Source organism: Triticum urartu, chromosome 5 (assembly GCF_003073215.2).
Source record: "Triticum urartu cultivar G1812 chromosome 5, Tu2.1, whole genome shotgun sequence".
Taxonomy (NCBI): Eukaryota; Viridiplantae; Streptophyta; class Magnoliopsida; order Poales; family Poaceae; genus Triticum; species Triticum urartu.
Genome location: NC_053026.1, coordinates 502,976,275 through 502,988,988, shown reverse-complemented (window position 1 = coordinate 502,988,988; position 12,714 = coordinate 502,976,275).

The following is a 12,714-nucleotide window of genomic DNA, read 5'->3' as shown; positions in this document are numbered from 1 at the left end:
CCTTCCGCTGCATGGTAATAGGTTTATTTCTATCATTTGTTTTCAAAACTTCCATGTTTTGAAGACTTTCATAAAAATCGCCTATTCACCCCCCTCTAGTCGATCACTAGCACTTTCAATTGGTATTAGAGAAAGGTACTCCCTTGTTCTGTGTGATTCGGTTTAACCACCTGGAGTTTTAGCTATGTCGACTGCAGGGATAATCAAAGTCTCCGTTGCGTGCCCCGTCTTCGATGGAACTGAATATCCCTACTGGAAGAATAAGATGCGCATGCATCTTGAAGACATTGATGTCGACCTATGGTATGTCGTCAAGAATGACGTTCCCAAGGCTGGAGAAGGTGTCACTGCTGCTGATGTCAAGAAGTTCGTTCAACTGGACTCTACTGCCAAGAATATCATCTGTGGTCATCTGACCAAAGGACAGTATGGCCGCGTGAGTGCTTTGGAAACATCTAAGCTAGTCTGGGACTGGCTCTCCAAGGTCAACGAAGGCGTCTCAACCCAGAGAGATCAGAGAATCAGTGTCCTTCGCAACCTCTTCAACCGCTTCAAGAGAAATGACAATGAGAATGTCCAGCTCACGTTTGATCGACTCACTGACATCACAAATGAGCTTCAAGCCCTTGGCGCTACTGAGATCACCAAGCATGAAGTCGTCAAGACACTCCTGAGATCACTTGACAGTTCGTTTGACACCCTAGCCCTGTTGATTCAAGAACGTCCTGATTTCAAGACACTCGATCCGTTTGACATACTTGAGAGGCTCAACACACACGAGTTTCAGCTTTCTTAGAAAAGAGACATCTACGGTCCCAACTATGGGCGAACTCGTGCCTTGAAGGCAAAGGCTGTCTCCTCATCTGAAGAAGAATCTGACAGCAGTTCTGATGATCCTGAAGACATTGGAAAGGATCTTGCTATGCTTGTGAAGAAGTTCCAAAAATTCACCAAGAAGAAAGGCTTCAGAAAGTCTTCACGATCAAGCTCAAGGAATGATGAAGCTTCTGCTCATGACTACAAGAAGGGAACATGTCACAAGTGCAAGAAACCTGGCCACTACACCTCTGAGTGTCCACAGTGGGACAATGAGAACAACAACAAGAAGAAGAGCAAGGAGTATGACTCTGACGGCAAGAAGAAGAAGAAATACTCAAAGTCTTCTTCCAAGTCTTCATCACACAAGAAGGGCTCATCTGGCAAGGCACGTGCGTTTGTTGGCAAGGAAATGGATTATGAGGAGGAGTCCGCTTCTGAGGAGGCGGAGGTGGAGTCTGAGGAGGAGTCCGATTCTGGCATTGCGAGTCTGGCTACAACATACGTTGCCAAGTCCATCTTCAACACTGAAGACAATGACTTCATCACCGACACCGATGCAAATGACAAGGACTACTCCGCTCCTTCCTACTGCTTCATGGCACGCGGTGCCAAGGTAAACACACGCACTACTCACTATCAAACATCTAGTGACGATGACTCTGATTGTGGTTCCAAACCCAGCTACAAAACACTTGCTAAAATTGCAACTGAACAACAGAAAGCTATGGAACACATTCAAAAACTGTTAGACAAAAGCGATGATCTGTTAGACGCTGAAATGACTCGATCTCAGTCCTTAATTGAAGACATAAAAAATCTTCACGTTAAGTATGAGGAACTTGAAAGTCTTCATAAAACGCTCTCAACAACTCATGAAAGGATTTCCTATGATTATCTTCAAAGGAAGCAATATCTTGAGAAATTGAGAGCGGCTCATGAAGATCTTCAAAAGGAAAACGAGTCACTTCGCGCCGAACAGATCAGTTCAGCTCAGGAAGGATTTGAACCACCATGTCTTAAATGCATTGAGCGTGATAACGCTACTTCTGTTGCTGAATGTTCTACTGCTGCTACTATTGCAATATCTTCAACTGTTGATGTGGTAACTAACCCCTCTGCTGAGGACACCACTGCTATTGCTGATGAGAATGCTAGGTTGAAGACACTGCTTGAAACAGGGATGTACAAAAGTCTCAAAGGGCATCAGACACTATGCGATGTCCTCAAAAGGCAGATTCTGAACCGAAACCCTAGGAAAGAGGGTGTTGGGTTCGAAAGGAAAATGAATGCCGATGGCTCTTACTGGAAACCTGAGCAGTACCCCAAAACCACATGGGTTGCTGCAAAGGAACCTTCAGCGGATCCATCCACCCTATCTGGCTTCACTTGTGCTAATCCCATTGTTATTGATGAATCCTTTGATGCAAACTATAAACTGTTTAAGAATCAGAATGGTGAAGTGTTTGCCAGGTATATTGGTACTAACTGCAGGAATGGACCGCCTATGAAGAAGATCTGGGTGCCGAAAAGGTGTTTGGAGAATCTTCCTGTGAATGTCATCATGACACCACAGGTGAAGAAGACAAACCCCAGACCATAGGCTTCATACGGTCCAAAGGCTTCATACAGACAGAGGACTCATCTGAGTCGCACTAATGCAAAGGTTTTGCAGGGAAACCATACTCAGGCCTGTGAATATGAGCGCGTTTCATCAAACCGCCATGTTCACAAGACCAAGAACTATTCTGTTTATTCTTATGAGTACTATTGTCCACCTGCAAGACTTTTTGCTAGGGCTCCAAAACCAAAGTTCTCAGATGCTGCACTTAGACTCATTGCTTCGAAGCCACCCTTGAAGATGTGGGTGGCTAAGAAAGCTTAACTCTCTTTTGCAGGGAAAGGTCTCCAGCCGAAAACCAAAATCGTCTGACACTATTGCTGGGGACCTTAAACATCTTGTAGGGCACAAGATCAAATGCCCAAATGGTCTTATTATGTACTTTGTTCCTGAATCGCTTGCTACTTGCCCTATCAGTCCTAATCTCGATCTAAGCTTTAATAATCCACTGGTTCGTCAAATGTTTTTGCTTCACAATTCTCTTCGCGAAGCCTATCCCACTAACTGCACTGTAGGGTACGACACCAGCGTCTTCAGAATGGATTATTGATAGTGGGTGTACAAATCACATGACTGGCAAAAGAAGCCTTCTTATGGACTCAACTTTACATCCATCTGACAAAAATCACATCACATTTGCTGACACTGGTAAAAGCAAGGTATTGGGTCTAGGTAGAGTTGCAATCTCAAAGGATCAACACATGGATAAAGTCATGCTTGTTGAATCCCTCGGTTTCAACTTAATGTCTGTCTCAATGCTTTGCGATTTAAACATGATTGTGATGTTTGGAAAATATCGTTGCCTTGTACTAATGGAATCTGACAAGTCTCTAGTGTTTGAAGGGTATCGGAAAGATGATTTGTACGTGGTAGATTTCTCAGCAGGACCACAACTTGCAGTATGTCTTCTAGCAAAAGCTTCTGAATGCTGGCTCTGACATCGAAGGCTAGGGCATGCTGGCATGAGGAACCTCCACACCCTTGCAAGGAAGAAGCATGTCATAGGCATCGAGGGCGTCAAGTTCAAGAAGGATCACTTATGCGGTGCCTGTGAAGCAGGAAAGATGACGAGGGCCAAGCATCCCTCAAAGACAATCATGACAACGACTCAACCCTTCGAACTGCTCCACATGGATCTTTTCGGTCCCACTCATTACTCAACTCTTACTACTACTGCTTGTCTCTATGGCTTTGTCATTGTTGATGATTATTCAAGATATACTTGGGTGCATATAATCCTCTACAAGATTGAAGTGCAGGATGTCTTCAGACGCTTCGCCAGTCGAGCAATGAACAACTATGGCGCCAAGATAAAGCACATCAGAAGTGACAATGGCACTGAATTCAAGAACACTGGCCTAGATACATATCTTGATACCTTAGGCATCATACATGAATTCTCAGCTCCGTACACGCCACAGCAGAATGGCGTCGTCGAATGCAAGAACAGAACACTTATTGAGACGGCCCGAACGATGCTTGATGAACAACAAGACATCCTATGAGCTCCTTACTGGCAAGAGGCCAAATGTCAGTTACTTCAGAGTATTTGGCGCCAGGTGCTGGATCAAGGATCCACATCACACTTCAAAATTTGCAGCAAAAGCACATGAGGGTTTTATGCTTGGATATGGATAGGATTCGCACTCCTACAGAGTCTTCAACCTTTTTCACTATAAAGTGGTTGAAACAGTGGATGTGCGGTTTGATGAGACGAACGGCTCACAAAGAGAGCACCTGCCAAATGTGCTAGATGAAGTTCCATCCAGTGAATCAATAAAACTTATGGGAACTGGAGAAATCATACCATCTGAAGCTCAACCTGAAGAGGAACTTATCATCTCTGCACCTGATCAACCTGAAGACAATGCTCAGCCTGAAGACAATCCCTCTAACGATGACAATGATCAGCAAGAGCAAAATCTTCGTCCTGTACATCCTCGTGTTGCAAATGAAGTAGATATTGAGAGAATAATTGATAGCATCAATGCACCAGGTCCACTCACTCGTTCAAGGGCAACACAGCTAGCAAATTTCTGTGGGCACTTCACATTCGTCTCAATATCTGAACCCAAGAAAGTTGAAGAAGTCTTCATGGAACCTGAATGGATTCAAGCTATGCAAGAAGAGCTTCAACAGTTTGAGCTGAATAATGTATGGGAACTAGTTAAGCGTCCTGATCCTCGCAAGCACAATATAATAGGCACCAAATGGATATATCGCAACAAGCAAGATGAGCATGGTCAAGTTGTTAGAAACAAAGCTCGTCTTGTTGCTCAAGGGTACACTCAAGTTGAAGAAATTGACTTCGATGAAACATTTGCTCCTGTGGCTAGACTTGAAGCCATACGCATACTGCTGGCCTATGCAAATCATCATAACATACTTCTATATCAAATGGATGTGAAGAGCGCTTTTCTCCATGGCAAGATTGAAGAAGAAGTGTATGTTGCACAACCGCCTGGCTTTGAAGATCCAAAACATCCTGACATGGTGTACAAGCTCAACAAGGCACTGTATGGCCTCAAACAAGCCCCTCGGGATTGGTATGACACACTCAAAGACTTCCTGAAGAGCAAAGGCTTCAAATCTGGTTCCCTCGACCCCACTCTCTTCACGAAGACATATGATGGTGAACTGTTTGTGTGCCAAATATATGTGGATGACATTATCTTCGGCTGCACCAATCAGAAATACAGTGAAGAGTTTGGATATATGATGCAAGAGCAATATCAGATGTCCATGATGGGTGAGCTGAAGTTCTTCCTTGGTCTTCAAATACGTCAGCAACACAACGACATCTTCATATCTCAAGAGAAGTACCTCAAAGATTTTCTGAGGAAATTTGGTATGCAAGACTGCAAAGGCTTCACGGCGCCAATGCCAGCCAAACATCATCTGGGTCCCGACGACAATGGTAAAGAGTTCGATCAAAAGGTATACCGCTCCATGATTTGTTCTTTACTTTATCTATGTGCATCTAGGCCAGATATTATGCTTAGTGTTTGCATGTGTGCTCGATTCCAAGAGGCACCAAAGCAATCGCATCACTTAGCTGTGAAGCGAATTCTTTGATATTTGGCTTACACCCCAACACTAGGATTATGGTATCCAAAGAGCTCAGAGTTTGATCTGGTTGGATTCTCGAATACTGATTATTTTGGTGACAAGGTGGATCGCAAGTCTATATCAGGCACATGTCATTTTCTGGGACGATCACTTGTATGTTGGTCTTCAAAGAAGCAGAACTGTGTATCTCTCTCCACTACTGAATCTGAATACATTGCTGCTGGATCTTGCTGCGCTCAGCCTCTGTGGATGAAGCAAACACTCAAAGACTATGGCATTCATCTGAAGTAAGTGCCACTCTACTGCGACAACGAAAGCACCATCAAGATTGCCAACAACCCAGTTTAGCACTCAAAGACAAAGCACATTGAAATTCGTCATCACTTTCTCAGAGATCATGTTGTGAAGGAAGATATTGATATCATACACGTCAACACTGAAGAGCAATTGGCAGATATCTTCACCAAGCCCTTGGATAAGAAGAGATTTTGCAAGTTACGGTGTGAGCTAAATATCTTGGAATCCTCAAATGTCCTATGATCAGGCACACATCCTAACACTTATGCATATTGATGACTTAGATGTGCAACACACGAAGTAAAGTATATCTTCAATCAATGAAGACATGCATTCTAAGTGTGAATACATTAATGTGGAATTTGACTTTGGAGTGCCACAATAATTGTGCGCCGTGTCTGGGTCTAATACTTCCTATACGGTGGGTAACGCCACCACCAAATTCTTCTGTTTGAAGTGTTTCACCCATGCGTTGCATTTGCTATGTCTTCACATTTGGATTGGTTTCAATCTCAACCTGTCTTCATGATTATCTTCACTATGTTGATTATATATATACTAGTGTTCTGTCCTCTACAACATTCACTTATAGCTATGTCCTTGTTGAATCTTTTGAACTAAGTGAATGTGATCGAACCCTAACCTCTCTATGCTTTCTATCTCAAACTCTATCTCTCCAAATCATATGCATTCTAAACTGTCGAATGTCTTCTCTGCGTCCTTGTCAGCAGAAGATACAGAGACAAACATTAAGTCCGCTTTTAATGCTAATTCCTTCACCTGAAACCCGGAGAAGTGGGAACGACCACCCGACAATCCAGGCATGCGTGGGAACGTGGAACAACCTCCGATATGTTGCACGATGGCCACTTGTCCTTCAGATGTGAATCGCCAGGGGCACTTGTGTAATAACACTGTGTCGTCCCTGTCCCTATAAATACACGTCTCACCACAGTCATTATCCTTTCTTCCACTCTCGCACAAACCCTAGCGCCACCGCTAGCCCTCGAGGACGCCGGCGACGAAGCTCTAAGCTGCCGCGACCTCTCCGACGCCGTCTTCACACCGCCCGCGGACATCGTCTTCTCTGCCGTCACCGTAGGTGTCCTCCGTCGCCAAGTTAGGGCACGGACGATCGAACTGCTCGGCCTCCCCTTCCACTCCGTCTAGCAGTTCTTCGTGTGGTAAATGAAACTTCCTTTTTACGACCCCTTTGATCCTATAGATTCATCACTTTCTAGCACAAGCAGTTTCTGTTCACACAAGTTGGATCTATTTCATACTGCATCTCATAATATGCCTAGTATGTTCACTTATGCTTCACAAAGTAGTTAGATTCCTCACTTGTACTGATCCGTGGATTCGTACAAATCTGGAACCAACTCCTTATCTATGAGTGAATGTCTTCGCATGATAAGGTCAATGTCTTCTAAACTGATTTATCTTCAAAATCTTATGAGAATGCATATGACCTCTTCCCCTTCCCTCACACCTTAATGATGTCACATGTACATGTCCGTGGGAGAATCCCTTGGTTCTCATAGTCTGCATTCATTTGCAGAATTCTTACAACATCATATAAATTCTCCCGAAGCCAGTTCCTGTTTGTCCAGCAAGCGAAAGCCGTTGAAACCTTTGAACGTGTTGAAGTCATTCATTTTGAAGTTCATGGCTGCAGAGAAATCAGTAAGGAAGGGTGGTAGACAGCGTCATGGGGGAACGTCAAGAAATTTGCCTGATGACCTCTCAGAGCTTTACAAGACAGATCCTGAAGAGGATTACAATCAGCGCAAGACCCAAATCCAATGGATTCGAAGATATTGGGCAGAACAATGGTTCAAGTACCGGTTTGTGACCCAGGAATATGCTGAGAAAAATGCCATCAAGCGACCTTGGGGAGACATCCTATACAGAAATCTTCAACCCAGGTCCAGAGATGAAGCCATTGAACAAGGCTTCTATCCCTGCATGGTCCGTGGACCACAGCCTACGGATGCTCACCCATCGTCATTGCTATGGTGTCGTGACGACAATCTGTTCAAATGCAACTTCCAATTTGCCAAGAATTCGTCTAAGCAAAACAAGAAGTCATTGGGACTAGACTTCAACCCTGGCCCTTCTGCTCCCCGTGCCGATGGCACCCGCGAAGCTGAACCCAATCTTGTTGGGACCTTCTACAACCTGAAAGGTCTCATCACTCATATCATGGTTCAAGGGATAGCCGCGGATGAGCCTGCAGATGACACTGAATCTGATGAAGCGCCTGCACCGCCGAAGCCACAGAAACTGAAGAAGCCTAAAGCTTCAATGCCTGCCTCAGCACCAAAAAGCAGTCTGAAGATTTGTCACGCATCTCCAAGCCCTCGAGAGTCAAGATGCCTTTGCAACACACCAGCCAAGAACTGACTGCTGCTGCTATTCTGCGCAATGACGCCATTGATCTGTCCAGCGATGAAGATCTTGCAGATGACGCTCTTGAGCAACTGATCAAGAGCAAAGAAGAAGCAGAAATCTTCAATGATTTACCTCTCTTTGACGTGGCAATCATCCACAACTTTATTGATGAGTGGTTTGACACGCCTAACCTCAGCTTTGAAGATCTGCAACTTCCAATTGGCCTCAGTGTCGCCTTCCATGGCGCCATTGCTTCAGAGCTAGCTCTAGCTCAGCGCATCGTTGAACTGAAGCAAAAGATCGACTTTGAGAAAGCTCAGTTCAAGAAGCACATGTCCAAGCTCAGCGTGCAAGAGGTCAAAAATTTCAAGATCATGCTGCACGAGCTCAAAAAAGCCTTTCTCAAGAAGCATGAAGAAGCTCAAGGTTCTCGTGAGCGCATGAAGAGCCTGGCTGACAAGTGTGTGCAAGCCTACAATGAGGCTGAGAAGCGCAAGGCCCTTGGTCGTCCTGGCATCGATCCCAGGATGGCTGCAAAGAAGAAGAAGAAGACAACTGTGGCCGAACCCGAAGCACCAAGGCAGGAAGCACATCCCATTGTCTTCCCAGCCAGCATGACTGGCTCGAAGCCAAAGGTCAGGTCAACCGCTTCAGAACTGAAGAAGACGAGGACTGCTGAGGCTGAAGCGAGAAAGAGGAAACATCCTGAAGCCTCTGATGCTGCTCCCTCCAAGAAGAAGCGCAAAACCAAGAAGAATCGGGCTGCTCCCACAGAGCCCTTAGTTGTTGAACCTATCTCCATGGTTCGCCCTGCAGCTGAACATCAAGAGTGCCAACTGACTGTCCATGAGTCTGCTTCCACAGAGGTTCATGAAGCTGAAGACATTCCAGCAGCTGATCCCACCGCTGCTGAAGACATTGGTCACCATGACAATGTTGAAGATGATGTAGTTCTTCCTCACATCGAGCACAACTTGGTATCATCGCCTGTGCTTACGCACATCGAACTCATCAGCATTGGTCGTCCTCTAACGCCAATTGCTCAGGATGCATCATGGGCTGATCACCCACAACAACAAGTCACACCACCCCGGCAAGAAGAAGAAGATGACTTTGAGGCCTAGCCAACTCCGTCTCCAGAGGCGTCGCCAGCGTTACGCAGGCTTCGCAAAGGACCAAGGTCTCAAGTCCCTCTTTTGAGCATTCCAGAAGGAGAAGTGCCCCACCAATCTGTTGCACGTTAAGTGTTTCCAGATGCCACTCCTACTGTGAATGTCTCCGAGTCTGAGGCTAAAGCTGCTGAAGACATTCCGGCTGCATCAGCTGACGACACACGAGAAGAAGAACGTGTCCATACTCCCCCCATTACTGAAGAAGTTGTTCTCGAGGAGAACGTGTCTGTGCCCGACCCTCCAGCTCATCAAGTGGAGGTTGAGAATCTTGAGGCTGCCACCACCAACACAAATGAAGCCAATGACGTTGTCATGGCTGAAGCAAATGTGGAGCCTGCACCAACCAATGTGCCAGAAGTCAGTGAAGCCAATGATGCTACTGCTCCTGTTCCTGCGCCTGCTGCTGGTTCTTAGTTTGACTATCACGTTGAGCACAGGCCTCAGGTACAGAAGTCAATGCCAAGGTTGCCCAAGTTTCCAGGTCCTGCATCAGCACCCGGATCCTTTAATGTCAACGGCTTCAAAGCAGATAACACCTTCTTCAATAGCGCCAAGAACCCCTACTCAAGGGAAAGAATATCTTCTGATCGGTTCTGGAGCTATCCGCAGCGAAGTTATTACTCATGCATTCTATACAATCAAGGTCGCATTTTCCCTCATATGCGTCTTGACACTGAAGCCATAACTGGTCTGCCTTGCTTGGAAGAAGCTCTGGATTGATTCAAAGAGTCTGGATTGTTGCCTTTCGTCACCGACCAAGAGCACTAGAACGAAGAGTTGCTGCTCCAATTCTATGCCACTCTTCACATTCGTGGCTACAACAGAGATTCAAAGATTTGGGTCCTTGAGTGGATGACCGGCAATGTTCATCGCGAAGCCAAAGCCTTTGGTATCATTGAGCTCACTAGTCTGCCCACTCCTGGAGATCTTTATGAACCTGGTTGTCAGCTTCACAGTGCAGCTATGGAGAGCATCTTTCAGAAGTCTGAACCAAACATGAGTCAGATGCTTAGCATGATGAAGCCTTTGCCTCCAGATGCTGCATATCCTAAGGAGTTCTTTGTTGAAGACCTTGAGTATCTGCCACGCACTATCTATCACATTATCAGGCGAACTCTCTGGCCCATCAAAGGACATTCTCCACATGCAAAGCTGGAAGGTGCAATGAAGATTTTGGTCTTTTATATTCTTCACGGCAAATGCTTCAATGCACAAGACTTCTTCATCCGCCAACTTACTGCATCAGGATCTGATCTTTTTGGCTTGAAGTTTTACGCTCCATGGATAATGCGGCTGATCAAACTACACTCAGCTGTCTCATATCAGCCCTCTGCTCGCAATCATCGGATCTTTCTGCCTGACGTTGATATGTCCGTTGAAGCCATCTATCCAGAGCCTGCCAAGGAGCCTCTTAGTCTTCAAAATGCTGAGCATCAAAATTTCTCTCAAAACATTGAAGGAGTTGAAGCAGTCACTCGTGTTTATCCTCTGGCTGGTACTACACGTGCACCTCATCGTGCCCTCACTGAAGCCAGAGGACACTCCGCTCCCTACTTCTGCACGCATCGACACTTCCCCGAGTTCGTCTGCACCGCCGAACAACACCGACAACCTTGCTACTTCACCTACTCCTCATGGGAACGAGTAGATGCTCTATGTCTTCAAACCTTTTTGGTCCTTACTAACAAAAGGGGGAGAAGCATATGAGTTTGATAGTCTTCAAGCGGGTCCATATGGGCAGTTGCTTTATGTTTTGCCTAGTGTTTACAACTCTCGTTTTGATACATTTGGTTCTTTGAGTTGTAACACTTAAACTCGATGGTCGTCTGCTACTTATTTGCTATTCTATGATGCGATGATAAATTTCGCATGTGCGACGATAAATTCCGCACTTAGATCATTTTGCAGGCGTCCATTTTTCATTATGCATGTCATTATCTTCACATACTTTTCATGCATAATGAATTGTCATCATAAGTTGAAGAGGATCTCCACAAGTACAACCTGCCATGTGCATTTGCATTCCAAAAGCAAATTACTTATATGCACATCTTCAGGGGGAGCCCTTGCAACTTATGAAGACAATTCCCTATCCTTTACAATTTCACATATTATATTCCCCATTGAAAACTTCAACTAGTTTGTCATCATTCACCAAAAAGGGGAAGATTGTAAGTGTATCTAGTGCCACCCCTAGTTGGTTTTGGAGTATTGACGACAAACCTAGTTGAGAGACTAATGTGTTTGTGAGAATTGCAAGATAACACAGGTAGAAGTCCCTCATTGATTCGGTTTTCCTACCAGAGATGACCCCTAAAAATGTATGAAGACATTGAAGTCAAAGGTGGTATGTGAATACATTCACATTGAAGACTATGACAAGAGAAGACATCGTGTGAAGACTATGGAGCGCGAAGACTTAGTAGTTTTGTCGTTCTATGTTTTTCTTTGTTGAGTCATAGGAACCACCGTACTGTTAAGTGGGGTCCAAGAGAACCAGTCAGAATGACTGAAGTGATGCTTAACCAAAATCCTATGTCTTCGAGTGAAGACTATGAGAGCGAATCTTGTTCAGAGTTGGACAAGTCAGCTTTGCTTGTAGCCCAAGTAAAGTTGCCGTGTGTGTTTGAAATCTGACCGTTGGAACATGTGTCAGTTCCTTAGTGACCCAGGGTCATTTCGGCCAAATCAGGTCGGGTTGCCTAGTGGCTATAAATAGCCCACCCCCTACAACCATAAATAGTTGGCTGCTCAGAGTTAAAGCACGGCTTTTGTCGTTTGAGATCAACCCACCTCGAAGCCTTTGAGAGAGAATTCCTTGAGAGGATAAAGCCCTAACCACCCAGAGCCAAAGAGTGTTAGGCATCACTTAAGTCTTCCTGTCTGTGTGATCTGAAGACTTATTACACTTGAGGACTGTGAATCCTCCAGCCGGTTAGGCGTCGCATTCTGAGCATCCAAGAGTCATTGTGGATCACCGGTGAACGAAGTCTGTGAAGGTTTGGAAGTCTACCTTGAAGACTTCCAAGAGTGATTGGGCGAGGACTGGGTGTCCTTAGCTCAAGGGGAATAAGGTGAAGATGAGGTCTTCTGAGTTGAATCTCAGCCTCCCTAACCAGACGTACAGTTGTCACAGCAACTGGAACTGGTCCAACAAATCATTGTCTTCAACGAGTCACTGGTTTCATCCTTCCCTTCCCTTTACTTACTGTTGGTCCTTGTGAAGTCATTGTACGATTGCATCACCATTTGGCTTCACTGAGTGATTACTTGTTCTGATTGGCTTCACAATATCTTCCTACCTGATCCTTACTGCCTAGCTGCTATTAGTCATTGTGCTTTCAC